Raw genomic sequence first — 12,759 nt, 5'->3', positions numbered from 1 at the left:
CCTGAACACAGAGATCGAGGTTGTGTAGCAAGGGCTCCGCGAGGAGGTCTGCTCCCTCGGTGGCCACAAATGACCTGGTCGCCGAAAAAAGCTTCCAGGTCTGGAGGAGGTCCTGGTAGAAAACCAGCAGCTTGGAGAAGTCTCGCAGAAGGCCTCTCGGATGGAGAAAAAAAGAGCTGCCAGTCATATCGGAGCCCTCGGAAGCGGCGGAGAAAGGCGTGCACCAACGTGCTCCACGCCGGACTACCTGCACCATAAAGGAGCCTCTGTAGGGCCTGGAGGCAGAAGACATGGACCTGGCTGTGCAAGCAAACCAGGCTCTGTCCTCCCTCCTCCAGGAAAGACTCAGAGCCCCTCCATAGACCCAGTGCAGCCCCGGCCAGAAGAACTCCAGAGCCATCCTCTGAAGCCTGGCCAGGATCTCCAGGGCCGGGCTTAGGGTGTTGAGATGGTGCCAGAGCATGGACAGGACCAGTTGGTTCAGCACCAGCACCCTCCCTCGCAGGGAGAGACATCGGAACAGTCCTGTCCATCTCTGCAACTGCTCACCCACCCTGGCGTCTAAATCCTGCCAGTTCTCCAGCAAAGAAGGATGCGTGGCAGATAGATAAACGCCAAGAGAGAGCAGAGGACCCGTGCTCCACCAGATGGCTTGAAGCGTGGGTTGGAGGGAGCTCGCCTGCCACCCGTTCCTGACCACCAGACCAGAGCTCTTGACCCAATTGACCCAGGCAGAAGAGGCCGCCGAGTAAACAGCCTGGCAGGCCTCCACCCACACCAGGTCGTCCGGGTCCTGGACCACAAGGAGCACATCGTCGGCGTACGCCAACGGGACCAGCCGCAGCGCCAGCTCCCAAAGCGCCAACCCCGTCAACCTCCAGCGGAGGAGATGGAGGAAGGGCTTGATCGCCAGAGCATACAGCTGGCCTGAGAGGGGGCACCCTTGCCGTACTCCCCACCCGAAGCTGACCGGCTCAGTCAGGGTCCAGTTGAGCCTGACCAGACACTTCGCATCAGCATACAGCACCTGGAGAAAGCCCACAAAGTGAGGCCCAAAGCCGAATGCCTCCAGGGTGCCCAGGAGATATCCATGGTCCACCCTGTCAAATGCCTTCTCCTGGTCCAGGGACAGGAGGGCGAACGACAGACCATCCCTATACCCCAGCTCCAAAGGTCGCGGACCAAATACAAGTTGTCAAAGATGGTCCGGCCCAGGATGGCATAGGTCTGGTCGGGATGGACCACGTTTGCCAGCACGGACCCCAGCTGCAGTGAGCCCCAGCCGCACCTTGTAGTCCGTGCTGAGGAGCGAGATGGGACGCCAATTCCTGAAGTCGCGGAGGTCCCTCTTCTTCGGTAATAAGGTGAGCACACCTCGCCTGCACGAGAGAGGGAGGACCCCGCTTTGCAAGGACTCGGCCCAGACGATGATAAGGTCTGGGCTGAGGACATCCCAGAACATGCAGTAGAACTCCACGGTCAGCCCGTCCATGCCTGGAGATTTATTAGTGGGCATGCGACGGAGGGCTTCCGAGAGCTCAGCCAAAGAGAGAGAGAGAGAGAGAGGACAGTTCTAGCTGGTCTCGGTCACCTGCGCTGACCATTGGGAGTTCGATCCAGAGCACCCTGCGGGCATCTGCGTCGGTCGGATCTGGAGAGAAAAGGTTAGCGTAGAAGGCCCTGGCCCTTCCACGCATCTCCTCCAGATCCGTGAATAGGGTCCCGTCCTCCACCAGGAGGCAAGTGACGTGCTTTCTGGCCCCCCTCCTTTTCTCCAGGGTGTAGAAGAAATGGAAGCTGTGATCCATCTCCTGAAGGAGACTGATGTGGGATCGAACAAAAGTGCCCCGGGCTCGATGGTCCTCAGGGCCCGGAGCTCCCCCTGCTTCTCCCAGTACACTGCGCGGAGGGGTGGATCCTCAGGGCCAGAGGCGAGACGCCTCTCTAGCTCTAAAACCTCCCGCTCCAACTGCCCTATCATCGCATCCCTCCACCGGATGGCGTCCGGATGTAGTCACGGCAGAAGAGCCGTGCACGCACCTTCCCCACATCCCACCACTGCCTCGCCGAGGGAAAGGCACGCCGCTGCCCCAGGCCAGCCAGAACTCCCAGAAGGACGCCACGAAGCCCACATCCTCCAGCAAGCCGTTATTAAAATGCCAATAGGCCAGCCTCGGCCTCTCCAGACTGAGAGAGGCTGTCACGGTCACCAAGTGGTGATCCGAGAAAGGGGCCAGCTGGACGCCAGAGGCGTAGGCTCGTGCCAGATGGAAACGCAAGACCAATGCGGTCCAACCGAGAGTGGTGTGACTGATCCCCCTCCAACTGGACATAAGTAAAGGTAACATCTTCGTCCAGGTGGTGGTCGCGCCAGACGTCCACCAGGGAGTGATGATCCACGATCTCCCTGAGGACGCCCATGGCTGCTTGGGATGTCTCGACTCCTGAGCAGTCCTGGTCCTCGAGCGTGGTGTTGAAGTACCCACCCAGGACCAGGCACTTGTGAGGATACAGAGTGCCGAGGAAGGCCGACGCCTGCCGGTAGAAACACACTCGTTCCGGGCCCGCGTTTGGGGCATAAATGTTGACCAGGTTTAATCTCAGCCCCTCCACGCAGGCCCGGACGTGCAACAGGTGACCCAGCACGACCTCGGCTACCCCCAACACCTCGGGCCGTAGCTCGGGGGAGAACAGGGTGACCACCCCAGCCGAACAGGTGCCGAGATGGCTAAAGTAAACCTCGTCCCCCCATTCCAGCCGCCAACTAGCCTCAACAGCTAAGCCGTGTGGGTCTCCTGTAGGAAGATCACAGAGTACCCTCCTCCCGAAGGAAGGGGAGCACCTGGCTCCTGCAGAGCCCCACGCTACAGCCCCTGGTGTTCAATGTAGCAAAGATGGTATCCTTCATAGGGAGGGCTAGGGTGAATCCTCACGGGCAGGGGAATCGACGGCCTCCAGCGGGCCCCGCAACAACCCATGTTTGACCCCAAAGGTCATCAGGGAGTCGCGGAACTTACGGGCCCACCGGTAGGCCACGAGGCCCTGCCTCCCGGTCCCTCTCCCCTCCCCCAAAACGCCCTTGACGGCCCAGAGGACACGGTGGACGTCCCCCCAGTGCTGGAGGGCGAGCTGCACCTTGCCCTGTGAGCCATGAGTGTCCAGCAGGAAATGGCACAGCTCTTCCTTCAGCACAAAGGGGGACGCGGCAGCCAACCTGCTGCCGTCCTCCAGTGAGGCCCCTAAAAGATCTTCGCAGCCTGCAGAGACGGGCAGGCATGGAGCGGAACCCTGGTGTGGTTGCACCGGGCAGCCCGTCCCCATCCCCAGCACAGGAGGGGGCGGCGGAGAGAATAGTGCAGCCCCCATAATGTTGGGAAGAGGGGACACGAAAACCGCCCCCTGAGAATTGTCCGTAGACAGAGGAAACGAGACAACCTGGGGGCGGCAATAACATGGGCGGTGGCGGGGAAGGAACGAGCGACTCATTGGGGACAGAAATAGGATCGGGGTGGGGGCGGAGACAGGGCCAGGGACAAGGACAGAAGAAGGGACGGGAGCAGGGATGAGGGCTAGTATTGGGACCGGGGCAGGAGAGGGTCCGGGAGCAGGGGTAGGAACAGGAGCGGGGACACTGATAGGTTCACGGTCCCCGGCAGCCAGGCTATCGGGATGTGGCTCCTCTGGGCCGGGATTGGGGGACAAATGGACCGGGGCTAGAGAGGGGCCTTTGTTGACGCCGGGCACGGGAGCTGTGAGAAACACGTCACCTGCAGCCATGGCATCAGGCACTACGGAAACTTCAGTGGGGCCCCCCCTCCGGAGGGGAAGCCAACCGCTTCATCCAGGTGGTAGAGGGTGTGCCCACAGGCTCAGAACCCAACCGCTCAACATTGGCCGTGGCCTCTACGGGCTCAGCGGCCTCAAAGGAGGTGCCATCCACAGCTGGGCAAATAGGGAGAGCCAGGGGCACCCCCAGGACCATAGCGGGAGCTACAGTTGGGAGCGAAGGGCAGGGAGAAGGAGGAGGGGGCGGTGGCAATGAGCCACCGCCCAGATCAAGACCCGCTGGCTGAGGGGGGTCGTTCTCCCCCTGAGTGACCGGGATCAGACCCAGGGCCTCCATCTCCTCAAATATGAAAGTAAATTCAGTCTCCGTGGCCCCAGAGTCCTCCCTGCCAAGAACCAGGGCAGTAATAGCCCCGCTATTGACAGTGGCGGAGGGTACAAATGGCAAAGGGGCCGGGGGAACTCCTAGAGAGGCCTCCTCGGGAGGGGACTTAACAAGGGGAGTGGTGACACCTCCGTCTGCTGTCATGGCCGCCTTAGCCGGCGTCTCTTGCTGGGCTCCATCCGGGGCATGGCAGAAGATGTAAGATCGTCAGCCCCCCACAGCATTTTTGGGGGGCGTCCTCTCCCTCTTTGTCAGAAGGGAGGGATCGAGCCCGTGATTTACGGGCACCGCGCTTCCCCCGGATGAGCACCCAGCCCTCCGAAGTGGAGGTGGAGGGCCGGTTAGCAGGGGCAGGGCCATGGGGCAAGGGCAATTGTTTTGGGGCTCGGGGCGGCAAGGGCGGGACAACGGGAGGAAGGTAAACCTCCCCCTGGGGTGGGCCCTCTCCCTCAGCCGGCAGAGGTCTTGCCACCCTCTGCTCCGTGGGAGGAGGGGCAACGGCAGTGGCAGCTGGGCTGCCAGGGTCGCCGGCGATGACAGGGCCGGCGCCCTTCTGGGTCTCGGGGGTCCTGGATGCTTCTCCAAGTAGTCCCTACGAACGTGCCCCGTCGCCCAGCAGAGAAAGCACCGGGCCTCCCCCATTGAATAATGGACCCGGTAATGGGCCCCCTGATAGGGCACCAAGAAGGACCCCTCGAGCGCATCTGAATGCACTTGAGTGCACTTGAGTGCACTTGAATCTGCACCTGCCGGCGGAAGGACAGAACGTGGCGGAGGGAGAGGGCTGATGATGGAGTTGGGTTTCCCCAGAGTGAAGAGGGCAGGCAACAGGGCAACATTGGGCAGGAAGGGCGGGACAGAGGTCAATACCACCTGTACGCCCAAGTCCTCCAGAGGTTCTAGGGGAACGAACATGCCCCCCACTGCCATGCTCTTCTCTACCGCCTCCTGAGCGGTGGCCTCCGATGCTAGGAAGAACATAACCTTACCGTACATCTTGGAGGCCACAGCGATGGCCATGGGCCTTACCACCCTCACCAACGCCCGCACGTACATTTCAACGTGGGACGAGGCAGACACCAGGAGGCAGCAGACGCCGTGCCTCCTGGTCGGCAAGGGGAAGGGGCCCCGGCCACCAGGAATGGCATCGGAGGTGGCAGTCGGGACAGATGACGCGGCAGCATGCGGGGGGGCGGCGGCCACCTGGGCGTACACTCTCGGGGCTAGGGATGGAGCACCCCCAGAGCTGGTGAAGGGAACGGCTGGGGAAGAAGGGGCTGCGGCAGATGTCAGGGCCGTGACGGGGAGGGCAGCCCTGCCGACGGGAGGTTTAGTTTTCCGGGAGGGGCCTTTGCCTTTTTTATTCCCCTGGCCCTTTTTGCCTGTGGAAGGGGCAGCCACAGCAGCGGCAGAGTCTAGGCTAGTGGTGGCCGAGAGTGTAGCCGCTGGGGTGGGCAAGGGTGGTGGCAAGGGAGGAACTATGGGAGAAGTAGGGGCAGGAGCAGGGGCAAGGGTGGGGCCAGGGGCAGGGGCAGGGGCAGGGTCCTCCTCCATAATGGAAAGAGGCAGGAGGAGGCCTTAAATCAGGAGTGGGACAATGGACAACTACTCCTCCCCACTAGATGACAGGCAGGGGAGGAGGGTCCAGCAAACAGGGTATTGGGAATAGGGAAGTTGGGACAGAGCTAACCACTCCTCCCTGCTAAACTGTCTGCAAGAAGGAGGGTACCAGTGTGGGCGTGGGGGGGAACTGTAGAGGGGCACCGGGGGAAAGGGAAGAAGCAACCACTCCTCCCTGCTAGGCTGCAGGCAGCGGAGGAGGGTGCTAACAACAGAAGAACATGGGGACAACAAAGGAGAGGGGGACAATCATGGATGCAGGGCAGGGCGCCAGCTCCTCCGGCTGCACTCGGACAGGGAAGGACTATGATAGCATCAGCGGAGGTGCAGTGATCAGGGTAAACAACTTAAAAGGGGGGGGCACAAGTGCTCTGAAAGGGGACACGGGCACACCAAACTGTGGGTTGGACAGGACACGGGTCAGCGGGAGTCAGGGGGAACAGCAAACAACTGAGGGCGGGGCAAGTAGAGCACAATGGGGGGGAGGAACCTAACTCCTGGGGAAGGGCAGGGCAGGCAAAGTAACAAACTTGCAAGAGTTGGGGTGGGGCAGGCACACTAACAAACCCAGGAACCTAGGATGGGGCCAGGGTGGGACAAGCAAACAACCAGGGAAAAGCCTTCTGGGGAGCTACAGGAGGAAGAAACTAGGCTGGGGGGTAGCAGGAAGGCCTCCCACCCAAATGCAACTGGGGGGGGGGGGCAAGTCCAAACAAAAGAGTGGGGGAGTGCACCCACAAGAGCTTTTGGGGCTCATTCCAGTCTTTGCTTGCTGCTGGAAACAGTCCTGGATGGTGGTGGGCGAAGAAGCAAGCAGCCCCATCGACGGGCAAGCAGCAGGTGTGGATGGTCAGCTGGGTTGGCGGAGGCAGCGGTGGCAAAAAGGGGTGGTGGTAGAGATGAAGGAAAATGTAGCGGGGGGCAACAGGATTGAGGGAGGACTCCATGCCTCTCCCCTGAGCCCACATAGCAGCAAAAGGCTACCACCACCACCAGGAGCACAGCTGTGAAAGTCACTCAGTCCAATAACCGACCCCCTCCACAATGCCTCACAGCGGCCTTCCTCCTCCTCAACGAGGCAGCCAGCTTAGGAGCAGCAGCAAGCGGGCGGCGGCCAGCCAGGTGAGGACCCAGACAGAAGAGGTGACAACGGTGGTGATGGTGGTGGGGTCCTCGCTTCTCCTCCCTCTGGAGTGGTGGGCAGGCTGGCAAGGCCCCCCCTCAGCAGCAGCGGCAGCAGCGGCGGCGGCTCCCAGAAGGGGTTCTAGCCAGCAGCAGCCCTCCAGGGAGGGAGAAAGAGAGCTCCAGCCAGCAGCAGCAGCAGCCGCCGCCGCCGCCGCCGCCGCCGCCGCCCAGGGAGAGAGCGAGCTCCAGCCAAAAGGACAGCCCAAGCAGACTGACCTCTCTTTCCTGTAGCAGAGTGGTCACCCTGCTCTGGCCCTGAAGGGCTTAAAACAGCCCTGGGAGAGGGCTGGGGCAGAAGAAAAGCTGGGCTGATTGTGAGGCAGCCTCAGCTGTGGTCACGCCCCAAACAGACCCAGCTGCCCCTATAAAAGCCAGTGAAGCCAAGAGCAGAGGACTTGCCCTCTAGCTGTGGAGGGACAAGAGCCTGGCTCTCTGGAAGCTGAGAAGATACCGAAGGTGGAGCAAGGCTGGGGGAAGGCTAGAGGACCTGGGGAGCTCCAGCCTGCAAACTCCCCAGGCTGCAAGCCTAGAATAAGGCCAACTAGATATTGGGGTTGCAGAAGGCAGCCTACGGGCAGGCAATGGCAGCAGGTCCAAACCCTCCTTACCAGTGATGAGTGGCTTATATACTGCAGTCTGTCCCAGTGAACTGGGGCTAGATGGTGACTGGCAGTAGCCCTATACTAAGGTGAGGTGGGGGCTGGGGGTTCCCCTGGGAGGGGGAGATCCAGAGATTGTGGGGGCCCTGCCAGGGGGCAGCACCCCAGGGAAAGGGGTACTGGGGTCTGGGTGGGACATGGGGGCCAGCGGCAGCGAGACACCGGCCTGTGGAGGGCGCTCTAGAGGCTGGAATGCTAATTCCTTCAGAGACCAGCAGGAGGTGCCACAGGGGTGAGTTCCCAACCCTGTTACATACATCTATTCTGATCCTCATTGCTCTTCTCTGAGCCTTTTGCTTTATGACAAACTGACAGAGAATTAGTATGGCTAGAAAATACTGTGGCAAAATACTGCATCTGATGTAGCTTTTGTCTGGTATATGAATTACTGTGTTGCAAGAGGAACATTTCCACGCTAGTGCAATACTTACGTAACACAGCTTGAGGTCCTTCCAGCGATATCTGCTATTTTCTAATTAAGATGCATAAAAGTCATAAAATGGTGAACACTGAGTATGTTGCAGTGACTTCTATTTTTTGGGGGGGGGGGGTTGTTTTGTTTATTATGCTTCTAATAAATAGTATTCTCTTTACCCTTTGGAGCATTTGTCAACTGTTGAGATCTTTAAGGATCTTTCAACACTGTTCATCAGAAATATGAAGGTTTCTCACATAAAAAACAGAACTTGTTTTCATTAGCATACATGGAGAAGCTTAATTTCATTTCAGTGCAAGTAGAATTGCAGTCATTATAGCCATCAAAGAGCCCAACACAGAAAAATCTTGTTCTGAGTTTGACAAACGTTTTCATGTGAGAACATTTAGAAATTAAATTTCAGGCTAGACCAAGCAAGATGTCTTTCCATTGGTTAATTATTGTTTCCTTTGTGCGTTGGTTTACGTGATTAACATGAAGGTAAAATATGAAGGTAAACACTATAAATTAATATAAACAAGCTAAGCTGTGTTTACCAACACTTGGATTACTCAAGACAGCAATTTATTCATGCTTTCTGTCTGAACCATCTGAAGAAAATCTTAAGGTTGATTGATAAACCACAGGGAACAATGCACAAGTTGACAGTGACTAAACCTCATTCTCCTTGTGACTGATGGTGGGCCCACGCAGTCTGGAACTCGGTTCAGTTTCCAGTGAACATCCGCCCTCGCAGAAGTTATGACCATGGCTGTAATCCAGACACTTGTCTCGGCCTCAAAATGGCCAAAAGGAATAGCATCATTGCTAGCAATTCTCTCACCAAGCCAGGCCTGAATAATAGGTAACCACTCAGGTTACGCTGCTGCTGCTACTGCTGCCATAGCTAATTTGATGGGGACCAAGCACAAAATCCATCAGGCACATGTAATCAGTACTCTTCATTTCAGTATGAATTATCTGTTGAAGCCTGCTTTTGGCATAAATTGTCAGTAATGAAGTTTGTCATTTTAAGGTACATGTTGAAAGCAACAGATGTGAAGTCTTTCTAGAGAAAACTTCTAAGTAGCCACTCAACCTATACTGCCTAGGGACTCCTACCTAGGGCTAGAGAATGGACTCATTTCTCCTGTACCTTCCCGTACAAGAGAGGAAAGCTACGTCTGAAATTGCTACTGATGTAAAGTTAGTGATAGATAGTGATCTCTATCTTGGGTGTTAACTGAATCATCTTAATAGTAATCTAATAGTATCTGATTACTTCCCACAGCTGCAGTGAGTATCTGTTCATAGGCGCTGACTCCATGGGTGCTCCAGCCCAGGAGCACCCACAGGGAAAAAAAGTGGGTGCTCAGCACCCACCAGCCACAGCTGTTTGGCAACACCCCCGGTCAGCTGTTTGATGGTGCCCCAGATTAGTTGATCAGGGCACCTCCAAACAGCTGATTGGAGGCTGGGGGAAGGGTTTGTGGGAGGGTGGAGAGCAGTGAGCAGGCGAGGGCAGGAAGAGACAGAGTGAGGGCAGGGCCTTGGGCAGGGGAGGTGGGGGGAGAGCAGGGACTCAGGGGAGAGGATGGAGTGGGGCAGGGCCTTGGGCCAGAACGGGGGGTGGAGCATCCCCAGGGAAAAGAAACTCAGCACCTATGTATCTTTCACCACAGAAAACAATGCTGTAAACCATGTGCCATGGGTAATTGACAGACAGTGAGTGTTTTACAGAAACACTATGAAGAGGAACTGTCAAAAAGCTTTAAAATAATCTGCCATACATAGAATTTGTGACCCTTACAAGTAAATTCTATATTACTCCCTTCGCTTCCTTTTGCTGGTTTTTATGTTCAAGAGCTGCCTTGCTATTAAATACATGCTATTTTAAACCTCAAGATTAATGTTACATATAGGTAATGGATTGGAAGTATAGCTGTACAACTTAAAACTGGTTGATATTGTGAAGTAGTACTATGAAAAACTGCTGTCTCATGAGTGTGTGTGTGGATCCACCAATGCTGACTGGTCCTGTAGCATGCATGCATGAAACCGGTACAATGGGGTGGTTCTTAAGACTCACCAACCACGCTCGGGTGCGAACACCTGGTAACAACCTGGGTGAGCTGCAGCCTTAGAAAACCAGACTCTGAAGGGAGAGGGAAGGAAAGAGCAGGAGAAAGTTACAGAAAGAGACAGAAGAAAGGGTGTGTAGGGAGAGGGTTAAGTAGTTAACCATGCAGGAACAGAGGGACTGAGACAGGAAGAGAAGTGTGATGCAGGAGAGAAGCTAGGTAAGAGGCTCCCTGAGGGAGAGACCACTTGTCATGGAACAGCCTGCCTCCCTCCCCCTCCATGAACATGGATGCTCCCTAAGGACTCCCAAGGGAAGGATGGGATAGAAAGTAACACACATGCTATGTTCACTGTTTTGTATGATCTGTACTCTCCTGAGCTTTGAGATGATATATAAAAGAGCAAACATGTTGGACTCTGGCCAAAGCATCTCTCCGTATGGGAACTGCTTCACAACTGCCGCATGCCTCAGAATTGAATTGCAAGCAGAAACTTCACATCTGTGGAGTGGAGTTCTGGGGGAGGGTGAGTTCAAGTAACTGGGATATCTTGGGAGTCAGCACTGATCCTGGGTGCCTAGGGCAGGTGGGCTGCAGAGCACCATTTCTAAGAAGGGGTAGCAGGCAGGGTCAGTGCCCAGGAAATAAACCAGAGAGGCCAAGGGAAAAAACAGTGGTGCGACCTACTGAAACTCCAGAAACTGAACACCTCAGGATTCTGGAGCAGCGGAGGCTTGGATGCCCCTCACAGCACTCTAGTGAGTGGCCAGCAGGGGGCACTCACTAGGAAATGTGGCCATGTTCCTTTACACATTAACATCCTACCATCCATAAAGCAAAAGAAATTTGTCACAAAGTACAGCAAACAGCAGAGATTTAAAGCACTGTTGAATTGCTAACTCACAAGAGGTCAAGAACTGTTGTAAACAATGGGTCCATGAGCTACTCAAAAAATTGCTCAATAATACATTATTTACTCAAAAGAAGTCCTGTACATATTTGTCTCAATCAGTCCAGATTCCCCTCCTGGGGCACTGATTGACTATGACCAATTGCATAATTATGGGATTAAGCTAGATAAATATACCTTCAGTCATAGTTGTGTCCTTAAATTCATAAATTAACACCTGTTTTACTCAGTTGAGTGGGACATAGCAGAGCTCTTTCCTGGCAAACTCAGCTATGTTGGGCAGTCATGTGAATGATAAAGGCGCCTAAACAATGTCTCCTAGTCCAAGTTTCATTGTTGCTTCTCACCTTCAGATTTTGTGTTGGATCCAAGCTCCAGTCAAGTAAGCAAGCAAAGAGGGTTAAAAGACTTAGAATCCGAGCTAACTAATGGAACATATTCTTTCAGCTTTAGTTTGATGTAGGTTTGTTTTGCTGCCTGAGGATACATCTACACCTTGTGCTGGATGTAAGACATGCAAATTCTGGCAACATGTTTCACAATACTTGTCCAACTTTTCTTTGTGCATCTTCTGCTCCCTTTCCTTGTTCTGCTCCTCCCCCTTCCCTCCTGCCATTATTTCTCTGGCACACTATGTTTAATTATTAACTACTATACTACATGATGTATTTTATATTTGTGCAAGTCAAAATTCCTAATTTCTTAAATATAAAAATAAAAATCCAGCACTTGCATTCAGAAACTCATTCAGACATTCACTTCACAATTACTATGCAAGTGTTTTTGTCAGATATCTCATCAATAATATAAGGAACTACACACTATGCTGAACACTCATCACAATTATTAATGCATAAACAGCCTGAAGGACAGGTGTTTCTTGGTCCACCAATGTCTTCTTAAGCCATGCTGCTATTGCCTGGCCTTTTAGCCCTAGCATTATGTACTATGAAATGCTTCAAAAACTAGTGTAGAGCTGGTATAGGGTCATATGCCTTCTTAAAGTAAATTGAGACTGCAAAAGGGATGCTATTTTAAATATACAAGTAGCAAATGAATTAACAAGGAGGAGCAAGGAGTGGGATGAAAAAATTGGGGATTTTTAGGTGTCAATCTGCCAAATATTTGCTTAAAAAGGCCATAATGTCACTGAGTGGATCTCATGTTAAGTCATTTTAATCCCCAGATGAGGTTTAAAGAAGTCATTCTCCAAACCTCCAAAATTATGTAACCATCTTGTCAAAGCAGCCAGCTGGGTTCTGCATGCCTAGTGAAGACATAGTCCTCATTTTCCTCCACCTGGATTTTTCACTCAGAGCTTTTCTGGCTCTCTCTTTACTTTGGAGGTGTGATAAAAAGGCAAATATCAACTGAGCCTCACCGCACTCTTGCAATGCTAGAGAAGGACAGAGATCTCCATTTCACTGATCAGGCAGAAAAAGATTTGCTCGCTCATTGTGAACAGTAATAGAAACCAAATCTGACTCCCCTGCCTGATTGTTTTAACTAATATATTGGTCACCGTCATCCCTGGTGTAACTGTTTCAGAAGGATGAAAGTGCGTCACTTTTTACTTACATCATGGCAGTTTGGCTCTCCTCTTTTAAACTGAGCAATTCTTTCCTTCAACTTCCCTAATTGAGAATAGCCATCTCTCCAGGGACCGGATCACATTCTCAATTAGGGAAGCCAACAGAGGCTCAAACACAGTTCCTAAT

Source organism: Dermochelys coriacea, chromosome 1 (genome assembly GCF_009764565.3).
Source record: "Dermochelys coriacea isolate rDerCor1 chromosome 1, rDerCor1.pri.v4, whole genome shotgun sequence".
Classification (NCBI taxonomy): domain Eukaryota; kingdom Metazoa; phylum Chordata; order Testudines; family Dermochelyidae; genus Dermochelys; species Dermochelys coriacea.
This window is presented reverse-complemented; position numbering follows the sequence as displayed.